The sequence below is a fragment of the Labrus bergylta genome, chromosome 19, assembly GCF_963930695.1.
Source record: "Labrus bergylta chromosome 19, fLabBer1.1, whole genome shotgun sequence".
NCBI classification, from domain to species: domain Eukaryota; kingdom Metazoa; phylum Chordata; class Actinopteri; order Labriformes; family Labridae; genus Labrus; species Labrus bergylta.
This window is the reverse complement of record NC_089213.1, coordinates 25,006,702-25,019,339: the sequence shown is the minus strand read 5'-3', so window position 1 is coordinate 25,019,339 and position 12,638 is coordinate 25,006,702. Positions and strand designations below refer to the sequence as shown.

The 12,638-nt window shown below is 40.2% G+C and overlaps 1 protein-coding gene across 1 annotated transcript in view; it reads right to left on the bottom strand.

Annotated features, from left to right (window-relative positions):
- LOC109988675 (dolichyl-diphosphooligosaccharide--protein glycosyltransferase subunit STT3B) overlaps positions 1–12,638 on the bottom strand; it is a 95,949-nt gene that overhangs the window by 56,092 nt on the left and 27,219 nt on the right. Inside the window, exon 2 of the mRNA XM_020640232.3 lies at positions 1,473–1,581. The gene's annotated coding sequence lies outside the window, so the exon portion shown is untranslated. The remainder of the gene's footprint in view (positions 1–1,472; positions 1,582–12,638) is intronic.

Below are 12,638 nucleotides of genomic sequence, written 5' to 3'. Positions count from 1 at the left end.
AGGGGTAAAGGATGTGCCCCGATCAGATTCTCAAACAGTCTGATCTCTTTCTATTAACATGGTAGAGCTGTACAACGTGATATTTTTATATGTCTGAGCTCCTCGCCATATTCCCCAGGATGAGACCAGAAACCCTACACAGAAAAAAGTCATTACAGCAGCGTGAATGTGTGTTCTTATTCTTCCAGTCACTACCCAAAGCCCATGACCACAGGTGAAAGATCAACCTCTAAATCCAGAGATTTGCCTTCAGGCTTAGCTCCGTCTATAGTAGAGTACAACAGCCACATGACTGGCAAGGCAATACTTACTTGAACAAGTTCCCAACTTACTTGTACTCTTTCACTTAGGTCAACCTGCAGGAGGCAATCAAGCAGAGTAGCATGGCCTCAGACTGTGAGCTGCTGACTCTCATCCCCCCCCCCCTTTGCTTTATAGTCGAATGCAAAGCAAGCCAGTTCACACAGCAGGTCACGGTCTGAACAAGCCAACACCATTATCATCAGCAAAATGTTTAAGATGCAATTTGGAGATAACCAAACTGGAAACTCTGTACGCCTCAGCCTTACATTCTGCCATTAAAATCATGACAGAAGAACCTTTGCAGAGTCCAATGTCATCAGAAAATATCTTTAAATTTTACCTGTGGAAGCTCACAGCGATGACAAACTATTTTTAAAGTATAAACCTTTTTAATTGCATAATTAAATGTACTAAATGTATACATTTCCAAGATGTTGTCCTAAAAACAATCCTCTAGGGACCATCATTAGGCTTTTTAAAAAAAGTACAATCCCACAAATCAAAGGAACAATCTCTGTGTCCAAATTCCAAAATTATTCAAGCCCAAGAAATCTGTATGGCGTCTTATTTCATTCATTTACTTTCTACTTGACAAGAATGTTCTCTGATGGGCGATGATAGCCTCGTGGTTATGTCGCACCCCCATGTTCTGAGACTATAGACAGTTTCATATGGCTGGTTTGTGTGTGTTGTGCACCACCCATTTTTTCACCAAAGTTGAAGTTTGTCACAACTGTTGGAGCAGTATAGAACTCCAAAGGTTCTTTCCCAAGTCCTTTCATTGATGTAAAAGGTGAAGTACATTTTTACTTTTTAGAACAGCTCTCATTCAAACCCAGAGCTGTTAAAGGGAGATAACATAGCAGTAATGGCAGATGGTCAACTTGTTTTTTTTAAGCAAAATTCGTCTATAGTGGCAGTGGGTTAAAATCCGACCTCCAGCTCTTTGCTGTATATCATCCCCCACTCTCCCCTCCCAGTATTTCCTGCTTCACATCAGCTGTCCTATCTGTTAAAGGCAAAAAGGCCCCAAAAGACAAAAAAAAGTTCCCTGACAGTAAATTTGTGTTTCCTGCTTAAGACACCCTAGAAATTCATGAACAACAAAACAAATGTGCAGACGTGTTAAACACGGAGCCTGACTGCATCAATTAGGAGCAGAAACTTACTGTTCCACCTACGATCCTGCCCAAGGGGTACCACGCTCTCTCATCAAACCAGTTGAGGAACTCGTAGAAGCCATTGGTGGTGAGATGGTGCGTTGATCTGTAGTTGAACCTGAAGCAACAGAAGAAAAAAAAAGAGAGAAGAAGAATGGCTAAATAAAAGAAGAAATAAGAACCAGATATAAAGGTGGGATCATTTATTTTCATTTACAGAGCATATTTTGCCTAAAAATAAAGGCGTTGACAGACCAACAAACACTTAACTGGAGGAAAGAATGGGTTATTTTATTTCCAGATTTTCTGAAGGCGGACTGAGCGGGTGAGCTGCAAAGACTTTGCCTTGATAGGATAGAGAAGATAAAGCCTCCATTCACTGTGTGAGCCTTTGTGCTGATGCCAACGACTTTCAGGTCAGTTCTCGGTAAAAAAAAAAAAAAAAAAAAGGAGGGATGAAGGGCTCTCACACATACTGTTGCATTTTCAGGACAAAGCCTGCTTATTGTACAGATAATTCCTAGTGCAAGCACTGGCATGTGCTGAGGTGACAGCAGAATAAAACAGGTCTGGTGTTAGAACAGAGAAATGCCACCAAAAAAAGATTTTAAAAACAAACAAACGTGGGAATAAATATAAAGAATATCAGTGAAAACAGGCCTTGGTTCACTGTGTAGCTGTGGTAAGCCGAGGGGGCTGGATCACTGTCAAGCAGCAGAACGAAAGAACTGACACTGTGGAGAAGGGTGCTGCCAAAGAGAAAGAGGCGAGTGTTCAGTACATTTTCAGCTTTTCACGTTCTCCGCTGCACAGCTCATTAATGTAGGCCGATTTATGGTACGTTCAGAGGCCCATATACCTCATGGAAGACCCTTCATGTACAGAGAATCTATAGGAAGGCAGAGCTGTTAGCTTAAGGAAAACTGCCTGTTCTGCAGCAGAAATAACAGGAGATGACATCATCTCTGTGGTGTATTAGCTCATTTACACAGTGGAGAAGTATTAAGTTGAACAACCTGAGCTGTTTGTGTTAACTCGATTTACTTTCCCCTTTCTCCCCTCTCATATGCATGTGAACCTGTTCTGCTGCAGTAATAGTAGTTTGAGAGCTTTAAAATGCTGATGCTGTGAATTTATGCACATCTTCCTATCATACAAATACCTACCCTGATCTACAGTTGTGCAATGCTGTTAACACAGGCTTAAGCTGCCTTTAACACGGAAACATCACATTTCAGAATGCAAGTCATCAGTTTAATTTGTTACCAGACAAGGCTGTCCACCAAACAGGGCAACTATGATTGCTGGTTTCCTACCCGCAGGATGCACTTGCTCCCATCTCTTTGCCCACTGATGTGTTGGTGTAACATTAAGTGTGGTTAGGCACTTTTATGGTAAATTGCTCTCTTGATGCAGCGGAAAGTTATTGCACTATTAACCAACAAAAACATGGATTTCAGTCAATGGCTCTATATTTCTTTTTGCTATTTGGGCATTACTCACTTGCACAAAGCTTTTATACCCAAAAAGGGACTCACAGCAGTACTTATGCACATCAGTAAAGAAGGAGTGTTTGGCTAATTTGAAGAGAAAGGGATCAAGTTCGTATTTCTGTCCTCTGACATCATTATCATTCATTTGGCATGATACAGAGATTCCAATGATGCTGGACGACTACATGCTAACTGCTACCTCCTCCCTAGCCTACTTTTTCTCTGGGTGAAAACGTAGATGGACTTTGGCTTACAAATAATTCTTCTAGTCCTCTGATCCCTCAAAGCACTTGTACACTTAATGTCACATTCACACCACACGGGCATTGCAGAGGATCTCACCTGCAGTCGTCTCTCAACTGAAAGACAGCTGGTGCTTTTCTGAATTCCTGCTAGAGCCATGCATGGACCAAAAACTCAAAACCGACGCAGCTTGGCGTCGGGCCTGCGAGGCATGTTACATCAAAAACAAACACGAGTAATTAAGAGAGTATATGAAAAAAAGGTATTAGCATTTCCCCTGGCTTCACACACAGATTATGTGCCGTTTGACTTGAGTCTGAAATGCCCTAAATTCACTTGGGTCATGCTTTTTTAGACTGTCAGGACTGTTCAAATAGGGTAGTTAGTCTTCTATTTTTATTATTTAATATATTTATATAATTTGTGATGCATCTAATTATCAATCTGCATCAAAAATCAGTGACAGTCCAACAAATAGGAATAAATATTTATTTTGGTCATTCATAAAAAAAATAAATGGGGTCAAAACTATTTAGTGTTACACTTTCAGATACAACAAAAAACTTGACTTGTCTACAGTTGTCCATTTCACACAATAAAATTCAAACAATCTATGACCAAAAAAGGAACAGGCCTTTTAAAATGCCTATAGGCTTATTTCTGCTTATCCTAATCAATCGTTAATATAACCCAGCACCATCAGCTCAGATCAACTGTTCCTAAATCATTTTATGTTTAATCATTCATCAATTTGCATTTTAAGGTTTTCAAAATCACAACTTCAACTCCTCACTAACATGTAGGTGAAATATGTTTAATTCATGATAATGCTATAGTAAAGAAGAACACTTGAAAACGGTTAAATAAATTGATTTGATCTGCACCTGAATCCACATCTGGGCTGAACCGTAACACATTATTCTTTAGTTCACAACCAAATACACCTCTACACTTTAGTGAATTGTCCTGACAAGTTTACATCTTCAAAAAATGGATCCTTTTTAGTGCTGATTGTTTTGTTATGTTAATGTGTGTGTGTGTGTGTGTGTGTGTGTGTGTGTGTGTGTGTGTGTGTGTTGTCACAAGGCTGCTGGAGTGTGTTCCACTTACAGTCCTGATCAGGACAGTGTGTTTAAAATTGCTGGCATAAGGTGACGCTCATTAATCATCACAAGGTTCCTGGTTTTCTGCCGCCTCCACATCGCACCTGAAGTCGGAGCTCTTCTCCCTCATGCAGGGCCTCCAATCTTGGCTCTAGTTTCCAGAGTGCACACGGTGGCCAGGCATTAGTCATTTCAATGCTGAGAACTGGTCTGGTCTCTTGTGTTTATCTCAAGTTTCATTTTTTAAAAGATCCACTTCTCCTGTCCTGGTTTCAGCGTCACCACAGACGACAGCTTGCTAGAGTTGCTCCGCATCGTTCTGTCTTTTTTTTTTCTTTAGTAAACTTTGTTGTTGATTATCCAACTTTGCTAACATGTTTACTCACTAACTAGTGGTGCAACGGATCACAAATCTCACAGATCAGATCACAGATAATTATCATGGATCGGATCGGCTTTTGAATCTACCAACAAAACTTTATATATATATATATATATATATTTTTTTTACTCCTTTTACTCCATGACTCAAATTCTATATTTTAACATTGTTATTAGATTTTCTTGTATGAGCTTTGACACTGTTGAACATGTAACATCCACATACTGTTCATTAAGCAGATGTGTGTGTGCACAGGCTGCTCCTGCATTGTGTGGTGTGTGAGTCAGACAAACAACTCAGCACTGAAATGACTTAGAGACTACATCTTCAGTTTTTTGACTCAACGCTCTGTAAAAGAGATTATCTGGCTACATTTACAGCTACAACAGGTGACAGCAGGCTGTAATGTTACTTAAGTTGATCTACTGATTTTAGACGCCGCCACCAGCTGATACCTGCAAGATAAACGTAAACACGAGATGAAACAGAGAAAACACAAAGCAGTGTGTCTTCCTATTTGTACAGTGGGTCTCCATGGCACCACCTAAACGCTGCCTTCTATTCCCTGAGACTATGCACAGAGATTTAGAGGCAGTACATTTATTTTACACAATGTTTACACTTTCTTCATCGATCCGTAGAACACATGCGACCCGAACGGTGGGAAGTCATTCATCTGAAAGGGTTCACGGATCACCTGTGATCTGCTTCATCACTATTACTAAGATAAGCTAAGGATGCTGCTGCATGGTTCAACTTCCCTTTTCCTACTTTTTTTATATTCAAGATAAATGTATATGGTATTGGTACAGAAGACTGAACAACCAATTTATGTGCAGATATATAAAGCAGTCAAGGTGACATCTAACCAGATGCACTAAAGAAAAACATTTCAAGGTCTTTTGATAGATCCAGGAACAGAAACCCATTTTCAAATTGAGTGACTTTTTAACTTCCTTATATCAGTTTTTACGTGGTAAATGTTTTATTTTATTTTTATTAGGAAAAGCACAGTATAATGTCCATTGCACATAACCTTCATTACTTAACAGACTTCCTTGATCCTCTTATTTATCCATTGTTTGTCCCCCTTTCCGCCGGGACTTGGAAAAGACGGCTGCAGAAAGTCTGAGTGTCTCTTTCTTGTCCATAATGCTTTCCCAAAGTGTTCTTCTTCTTATAAATTGTTCATTTACTGCAACATGTGAACCACAGAACCGGGATTACGTGGTAAATTTATGAATGTAAAGTGATGTAAATCTGAGTGCAATATTCACAAGGAAATGGGTGAAAACAGTGAATAAATAGACCAGTATAAGAGGCATGGGGAGTTTTAGTTTGATCTTGAAAAGCCACCCAGTAGCTGACATGAATTCTTATTGTGGCCCTTGGGCAATTATATCATATTACTCAACAAGCGGAGGCCTGGGGGCTTGAATCAGGGAACAGCACAAAGTAGGACAAACAAAGCAGCCAGCTGGAAAGCTAGAGTCACACGGAAAATAATACAGTTTCATTCGACTTGTATCTACGATTTTTGACAAGAAGAATTCATCATGAATTTTACCACTTCATCACAACTTGGTATGTGTCCTTCAGAACTATTTTGACTGCACACAGTTTGCAACAGCTAACCACACTGACTTCAATATCAGATGGTGGTCGCTAAAATATATATTTTTTTTTACCATTACAAGAGAATATTTCCTAACATAAAAAGGTGTGTCAAGAACAACAACGTGTAAAGCTACAATAGCAGCCTGGTGTGAGAGTTTTACCACAGTGCGACCTTGAATGCTGATGGAACTGTCTGGCTACTTTTGCCTCATTGTTCTGCAGCTGTCAAAGCAGCAGGGCAGAAATAAAGCCAATTCAAAGCAGGATTCTAAAAAGACAACTTTGCTCGCTGCCAAGCCATAGCCACAAAACCCATTTTCCAATGATCTCACGGACGGCCGAGCCGAGTGCTTTATCCCTGCCCTTGTCACTTTGATGGGCCGGATAATGTAGCACTGCCAGGCACATTAGCAATTTAATGCATAGCTGCCAATATGGTCTCGGGCCAAAGAGCACATGACGACTCGTCATTCCACCGCAGCACATCCCGACACCACCATGGGAGCGTCAAGCCGAGCAATGCAGACCTTAAATTATTTAAAAATAACACTTCTGGATTCATATTAAAAGCATTGAAGGGGAAAAAAATAGGCCTCTTTATCAAATCCTCAGATAATATCGCAAAGAAATAAAGATAATTAGGAGCAACATATGATGCACTTTAGATCACCGGAGCCCCCTGCAGGCATCATAATTAATCTCAATCAAGGTCCGTCTCACTGATTACTGGAGTCCTGTAGAGACACGGCCATCATCAGACGCATGAATAAGTGAGTTCTATTGCTGTTTACCAGCCAGTGATGCCTCATTCAGCATCCACTTCATAATCAGATACATCACTACCGCTGGTCTCCAGATACGGTGAATATGTCTAAACGGACTGTTGTTTCCAGCGGTGTAACCATCATGACAAATGATCTGCTTCTGTCAAACTCTGAATGAATAACCTGCATACGGGAACCTGCTAAGAGACCCAGAGGGAAAGTGAGTATATAAAACATAAGCTTCACATCACCGATCTGACAAACAGCTTTTAGAATCTCCAAGGTTTAATGTTTTTCTAAAGAAGCAGTCTGGAAAGTACCTGATGGGGGTTGTTCTGGCAGGCTGTCAACCAACGATCCGGTGGGGAGGGGATAGGGGTGGGATGAATAACTTCAGTCTTGTCTCAGTTAAGTAGCAAAACATTTCTGGTCATCCAGGTCCTAACGTCCTTAAGGCACGTTTCTAGCTGACATAACTGACTGGTGCCATCGGGCTTCATTGATACATAGAGCTGAGTATCATCTGCATAACAATGAAACTGTATGGAGTGTTTCCTCATAATATTTCCCAGAGGAAGCATATATAATGTAAAGAGAATTGGTCCAAGCACTGAACCTTGTGGGACTCCATGGCAAACTTTAGTGTGCATAGAGGACTCATCAACATGTATAAACTGAGATCAGTCTGATAAGTAGGATTCAAACCAACTTAAAGCAGTCCCTGTTATTCCAAGCAAATGCTCCAGTCTGTACAACAGGATCCGATGGTCAATGGTGTCAAAAGCAGCACTAAGATCTAACAAGACGAGCACAGAGAGAAGTCCCCTGTCTGAAGCTAGAAGTACTGTATTTTCCGCACTATAAGGCGCACCGGATTATAAGGCGCACCTTCAATGAATGGCCTATTTTAGAACTGTTTTCATATATAGGGCGCACCGGATTATAAGGCGCATAGAATAGAACGTGTTTACAACTGAACAAGGCTGGGAGATATTGTGAATATATAAATATAAATACGTATAACACGTAACGTATAAAACTACAAAAACAAAAGTACATAAGACGATTTCCCCAAATAATAAATTATTTCTTTGACGTTTCTCTTAACTCTCAAAACATAGTTTTATACGTAGTGCATTCACAATAACTCAACGTTGTTCAAACGTTAATGTGCATATTCACAATATCTCCCAGCCTTGTTCAGTTGTAAACACGTAAAAGAAACACAGTCTGATACCGCTAATTCAAACGTTAGTGCAGGGGTGCCCAAACAGTCGATCGTGATCGACAGGTAGATCGCTGACTGATTCTCAGTCGATCGCGAGATGTTTTGTCAATATAAAATACAATTGTAAAATAGAAAAGTGATTTCAATTTCATCTCATTGCACTGTTTCCCACACACGATACCTGTGTTGGGAGCCCAAGTATACTTCCGACCTGTGTGTAGTTAATTTTTCATTTATTCATGAAATTGCTGCGTGCATGAGAGAGCGAGCGGCGGAGATAGAGAGAGAGAGAGAGAGATCCGTGATCCGTACGGACCGAGGTGGGAACACACGTGACCCGGTCAAACAGTCAGTTGGACTTTACTCCGTTCACTCTCACCGTGTCTGCAGCTAATTTAACAAAAGCAAAATCATCTCACAGCAGCCTGCTGTAGTCTGTAGTCTGCATTATTTTTTACAGAACTCTCATTTATTATTTTCTGTTTGTTGTGTGAGTATTAAATGCGTTTGTAGGCTGTTGGTAAAGGCTATGGCTCACTATGTGGACTGGTAGATCTCGGCAGACTGGTAACTTTAAAAGTAGATCTTGGTTCAAAAAAGGTTGGGCACCCCTGCGTTAGTGCATAACTCAACATTGTTCAGTTACGTATAACACGTAAAGCTCACTTTTTCAGTTCATTCCCCGTCCACGAATCCCTCGAATTCTTCTTCTTCAGTGTCCGAATTGAACAGTTGGGCAAGTACGGCACCCAACATGCCCGGCTCCCTCTCGTCATTATCCGAGTCAGTGTCGCTGAGCGCCGTGTACAACCAGTATGGATCAACCAATTAACCAATTGATCCATATATAAGGCGCTCCGGATTATAAGGCGCACTGTCGTTTTTTGAGAAAATTAAAGGCTTTTAAGTGCGCCTTATAGTGCGGAAAATACGGTAGATCGTTTGTAACTTTAACTAGTGCAGTCTCAGTGCTATGGTGGACTCTAAATCCTGACTGAAACTCCTCAAACTGTTGTCATGGAGAAAGTCACACAGCTGATTAGCTACCACCTTCTCCAGGATCTTCGAGATAAAAGGAAGGTTGGATATAGGCCTATAGTTAGCTAGAGTTCCTGAATCTAGAGTAGGCTTTTTAAGTAGAGGTTTGATTACCGCTACTTTAAATGCCTGTGGTACATAGCCTGCCAGTAAAGACAAATTGATCATGACTAATATAGAGTTGCTAACTAAGGGAAAGACTTCCTTAAACAGCTTGGTTGGGATTGGGTCCAAAATACAGGTTGACGGTTTCGACGCAGAAAAAATGGAATATAGCTCTGAAAGGTCGATTGGAGAAAAACAGTCGAGACTAATATCTGGTCCTGGAACTGTCTCTGCCGTATCAAACGTATCCGCACCAGGTAAGGGAAGATTCAGAGATCAAGGGGATTTTAATGGGAGGTACAGAATGTAAGATAAGTTTATTTGCAGATGATGTTTTATTGACTCTGTGTGAACCAGAGAGGAGTATACCCAAATTGATGTGTCTTTTGAAATTGTTTGGTACCTACTCAGGATATAAATTGAATACACTTAAGTCTCAAATCCTTTGTTACAATTTTACACCAAAGGCTGGGTTGCAAAGTAGATTTGACTTTAAATGGAACTCCACGTCTACTAAATACTTGGGTGTGTGGATACCTAGGGACTTGTCTAAAATATATGAAAGTAACTATGGCCCTGTTACTAAGTCAATTAAAGCAGACCTCAATAGATGGACTATATGACCACTAGACCTGTCAAATAGAATTGAAATAGTAAAAATGACAGTGCTTCCTAGGTTTTTGTACTTATTTCAGTCACTTCCTGTTGCAATTCCCGCCAAGGACTTCAGTGAGTGGAATCGGATGATTTCAAGATTTGTGTGGAATAGCAAGAGACCCCGGATTAAATATATTACCCTACAATTGCCCAAAGATAAGGGGGGCCTTGCACTCCCATGCATTGAGGACTATTACACTGCTGCCCAGTTAAGACCACTTGTCTGCTGGTGCAACCCAGAGTACTCAGCAAAATGGAAAGATTTAGAACTGGTACATTCTGCATTACCAATACAGTCTGTATTGGGAGATTATCAAAACTGGGAATCCTATCTGCGTGAACTAAACCAATGGACTAAGCTGACCCTTAGTGTGTGGTTCAAGACCTGCAAAAGGTTTCACCTTGAGAACCAAATAAAAATACTTAAATGGGTGGCCCACGATTCTGATTTTTTACCATCTGGTTTAGACATGCAATTTAGACTCTGGGCGCCCAAGGGTATAACTGCTTACTGCACTATAGCCAGTATTTATGACTTGAAATCTTTTAACCACCTTTCAAATGTATATAACCTTGGAAGATGTGACTTCTTCAGATATCTCCAGGTCAGGGACTATTTTAACAAAGTTATTAAACAGACAGAGGAAAGCGAATCTGACTTGGTTAACATATTTATTGAGGCATATAAGGCTAGAGGTGTCAAACATCTAATATCACTGATATATAAGGGATTACAAAATTACAAAAAACACTCTACTACTCAGGTCAGACAGAAGTGGGAGAGGGATTTCGGCCAGGAGATATCTGAGGACGACTGGAATGACATTTTGAACTATCAGGTCACAACAACCTGTTCAAGAGCCTGGCGGGAATTCTGCTGGAAGAACTTAATTCGTTTCTTTATAACCCCAAAGTTGAAGTTTTTGCAGCAGGGTTCTCAGGGTCAGAACAAATGTTGGAGGCAATGTGATAAATCAATGGCAGATCACTTTCACGTATTTTGGGATTGCTCACAGGTCCAGCCATTTTGGAAGGAGGTTACAGAAGTAATGAGTGTTATGTTTAGAATAAATGTGGACTGCTCTTTTATCATACTATACCTGGGCAAAATCCCAGACAATCTCATGTCAGACGATAAATATCTCTATAAAGTCCTTCTGGTTGCAGCTAAGAAAGCAATCACACGGAGATGGCTACAGGCAAACCCCCCCATCAAAGGATGATTGGTTAGCAATAATCAACGAAATACACTGCATGGAGAGACTGACCTTCTCATTAAGGCTAAAGTTTGACCAATATATAAAAGTCTGGAAGAAATGGAATATGTACTGTACGGAATGTAACTCTTAATTGAAAAACCCTGATTTGTGTTTTTTGACTGATGTATGGCCTGTGTTACCTTTTTTCTTTTCTTTTTTATTCCACTCTTTTCTTTTGTCTTGTTTTACTCTGAAAATATCAATAAAAAGAAAGTATCAAAACAAAAAGATAGAGAGTAAAAGTGTTCTTGTTCTAGCCTCTTCAATGTGGACATTTTTAAAGTATCTTGATCTTGGGCTTATGAAAACGTTGGTCAACATTTTTCAAAAGGTTCTGACAAACCAGTAATTAATGAATCTGGAAGTTAGCCTGAAGATTAACCCAATTATAATGACTGCTTGTTTCAGTGGAGTTGCTTAACTTTTAGTAAAAGCTGAGTAGGGTTACACCAATAGACCTCTAATATAATCTGCCTTTTATAGTTTTGCAAAAAAAAATAATTTCTCTAAGGGTTACTTGTAAATATATCACAAGGGTTTTTTTCAGTCATACTGCAGTTTTCCATTTGCCCCCAAAACGAGCACCTTCATGCTGGTAGAAAGGGTCACACTAACCGCCTCATTGGAGAGCTGCCAGAGCTTTGATAGTGCTGAGTGTCCAGCATGCCTGCCATCACCTGACGAGATGAGGCATCCTGGCATTTCATCTAGCGGCTGTGTCACTTCAATGGTGTGTGTGTGTGTGCGCGTGTGCGTGTGTTCCAGTCAGTTCAATAACCCAGAAAGGGAAATTGTATTTGGTGGATGTGTGATGGCAATATTGTTCACATGCAACAAGACAAGACTTGGTAAAACTGAAATTACATATTGGCGGCAATGGCTGCTAGCCTGCCAGAACACGCAGTGGGTTGAATGAAGCACTGTCTCATATGATGCTGGGCTGTTTATAAAAACTAGAGCAGCTAAATTGCATGAACAGAACCATTAGGAGATAAATACCAAATGCAGCTGATTATTCCGCCTGGTCAACCATTTCTAAAAGTCCCAAACCAGCACAAAAAAAATAATTATGCTTATTTCCATATATGAACATTTGCTGACACTGCAGTGAGTGTTCTTGTAATTGAATCTTGAGTGCAGAGCTCATCTTATGAGATAAAGAGGTCCAGGAAGACCAATTTATTCCTTTTTGCAAAGCTTATATAAATTAGACTAAATTCAGCTCACAATACTTTCTAAATCAAATCACAGAGTCCGTATTTCTAGCAAATTGTTTGAGTTTTTTT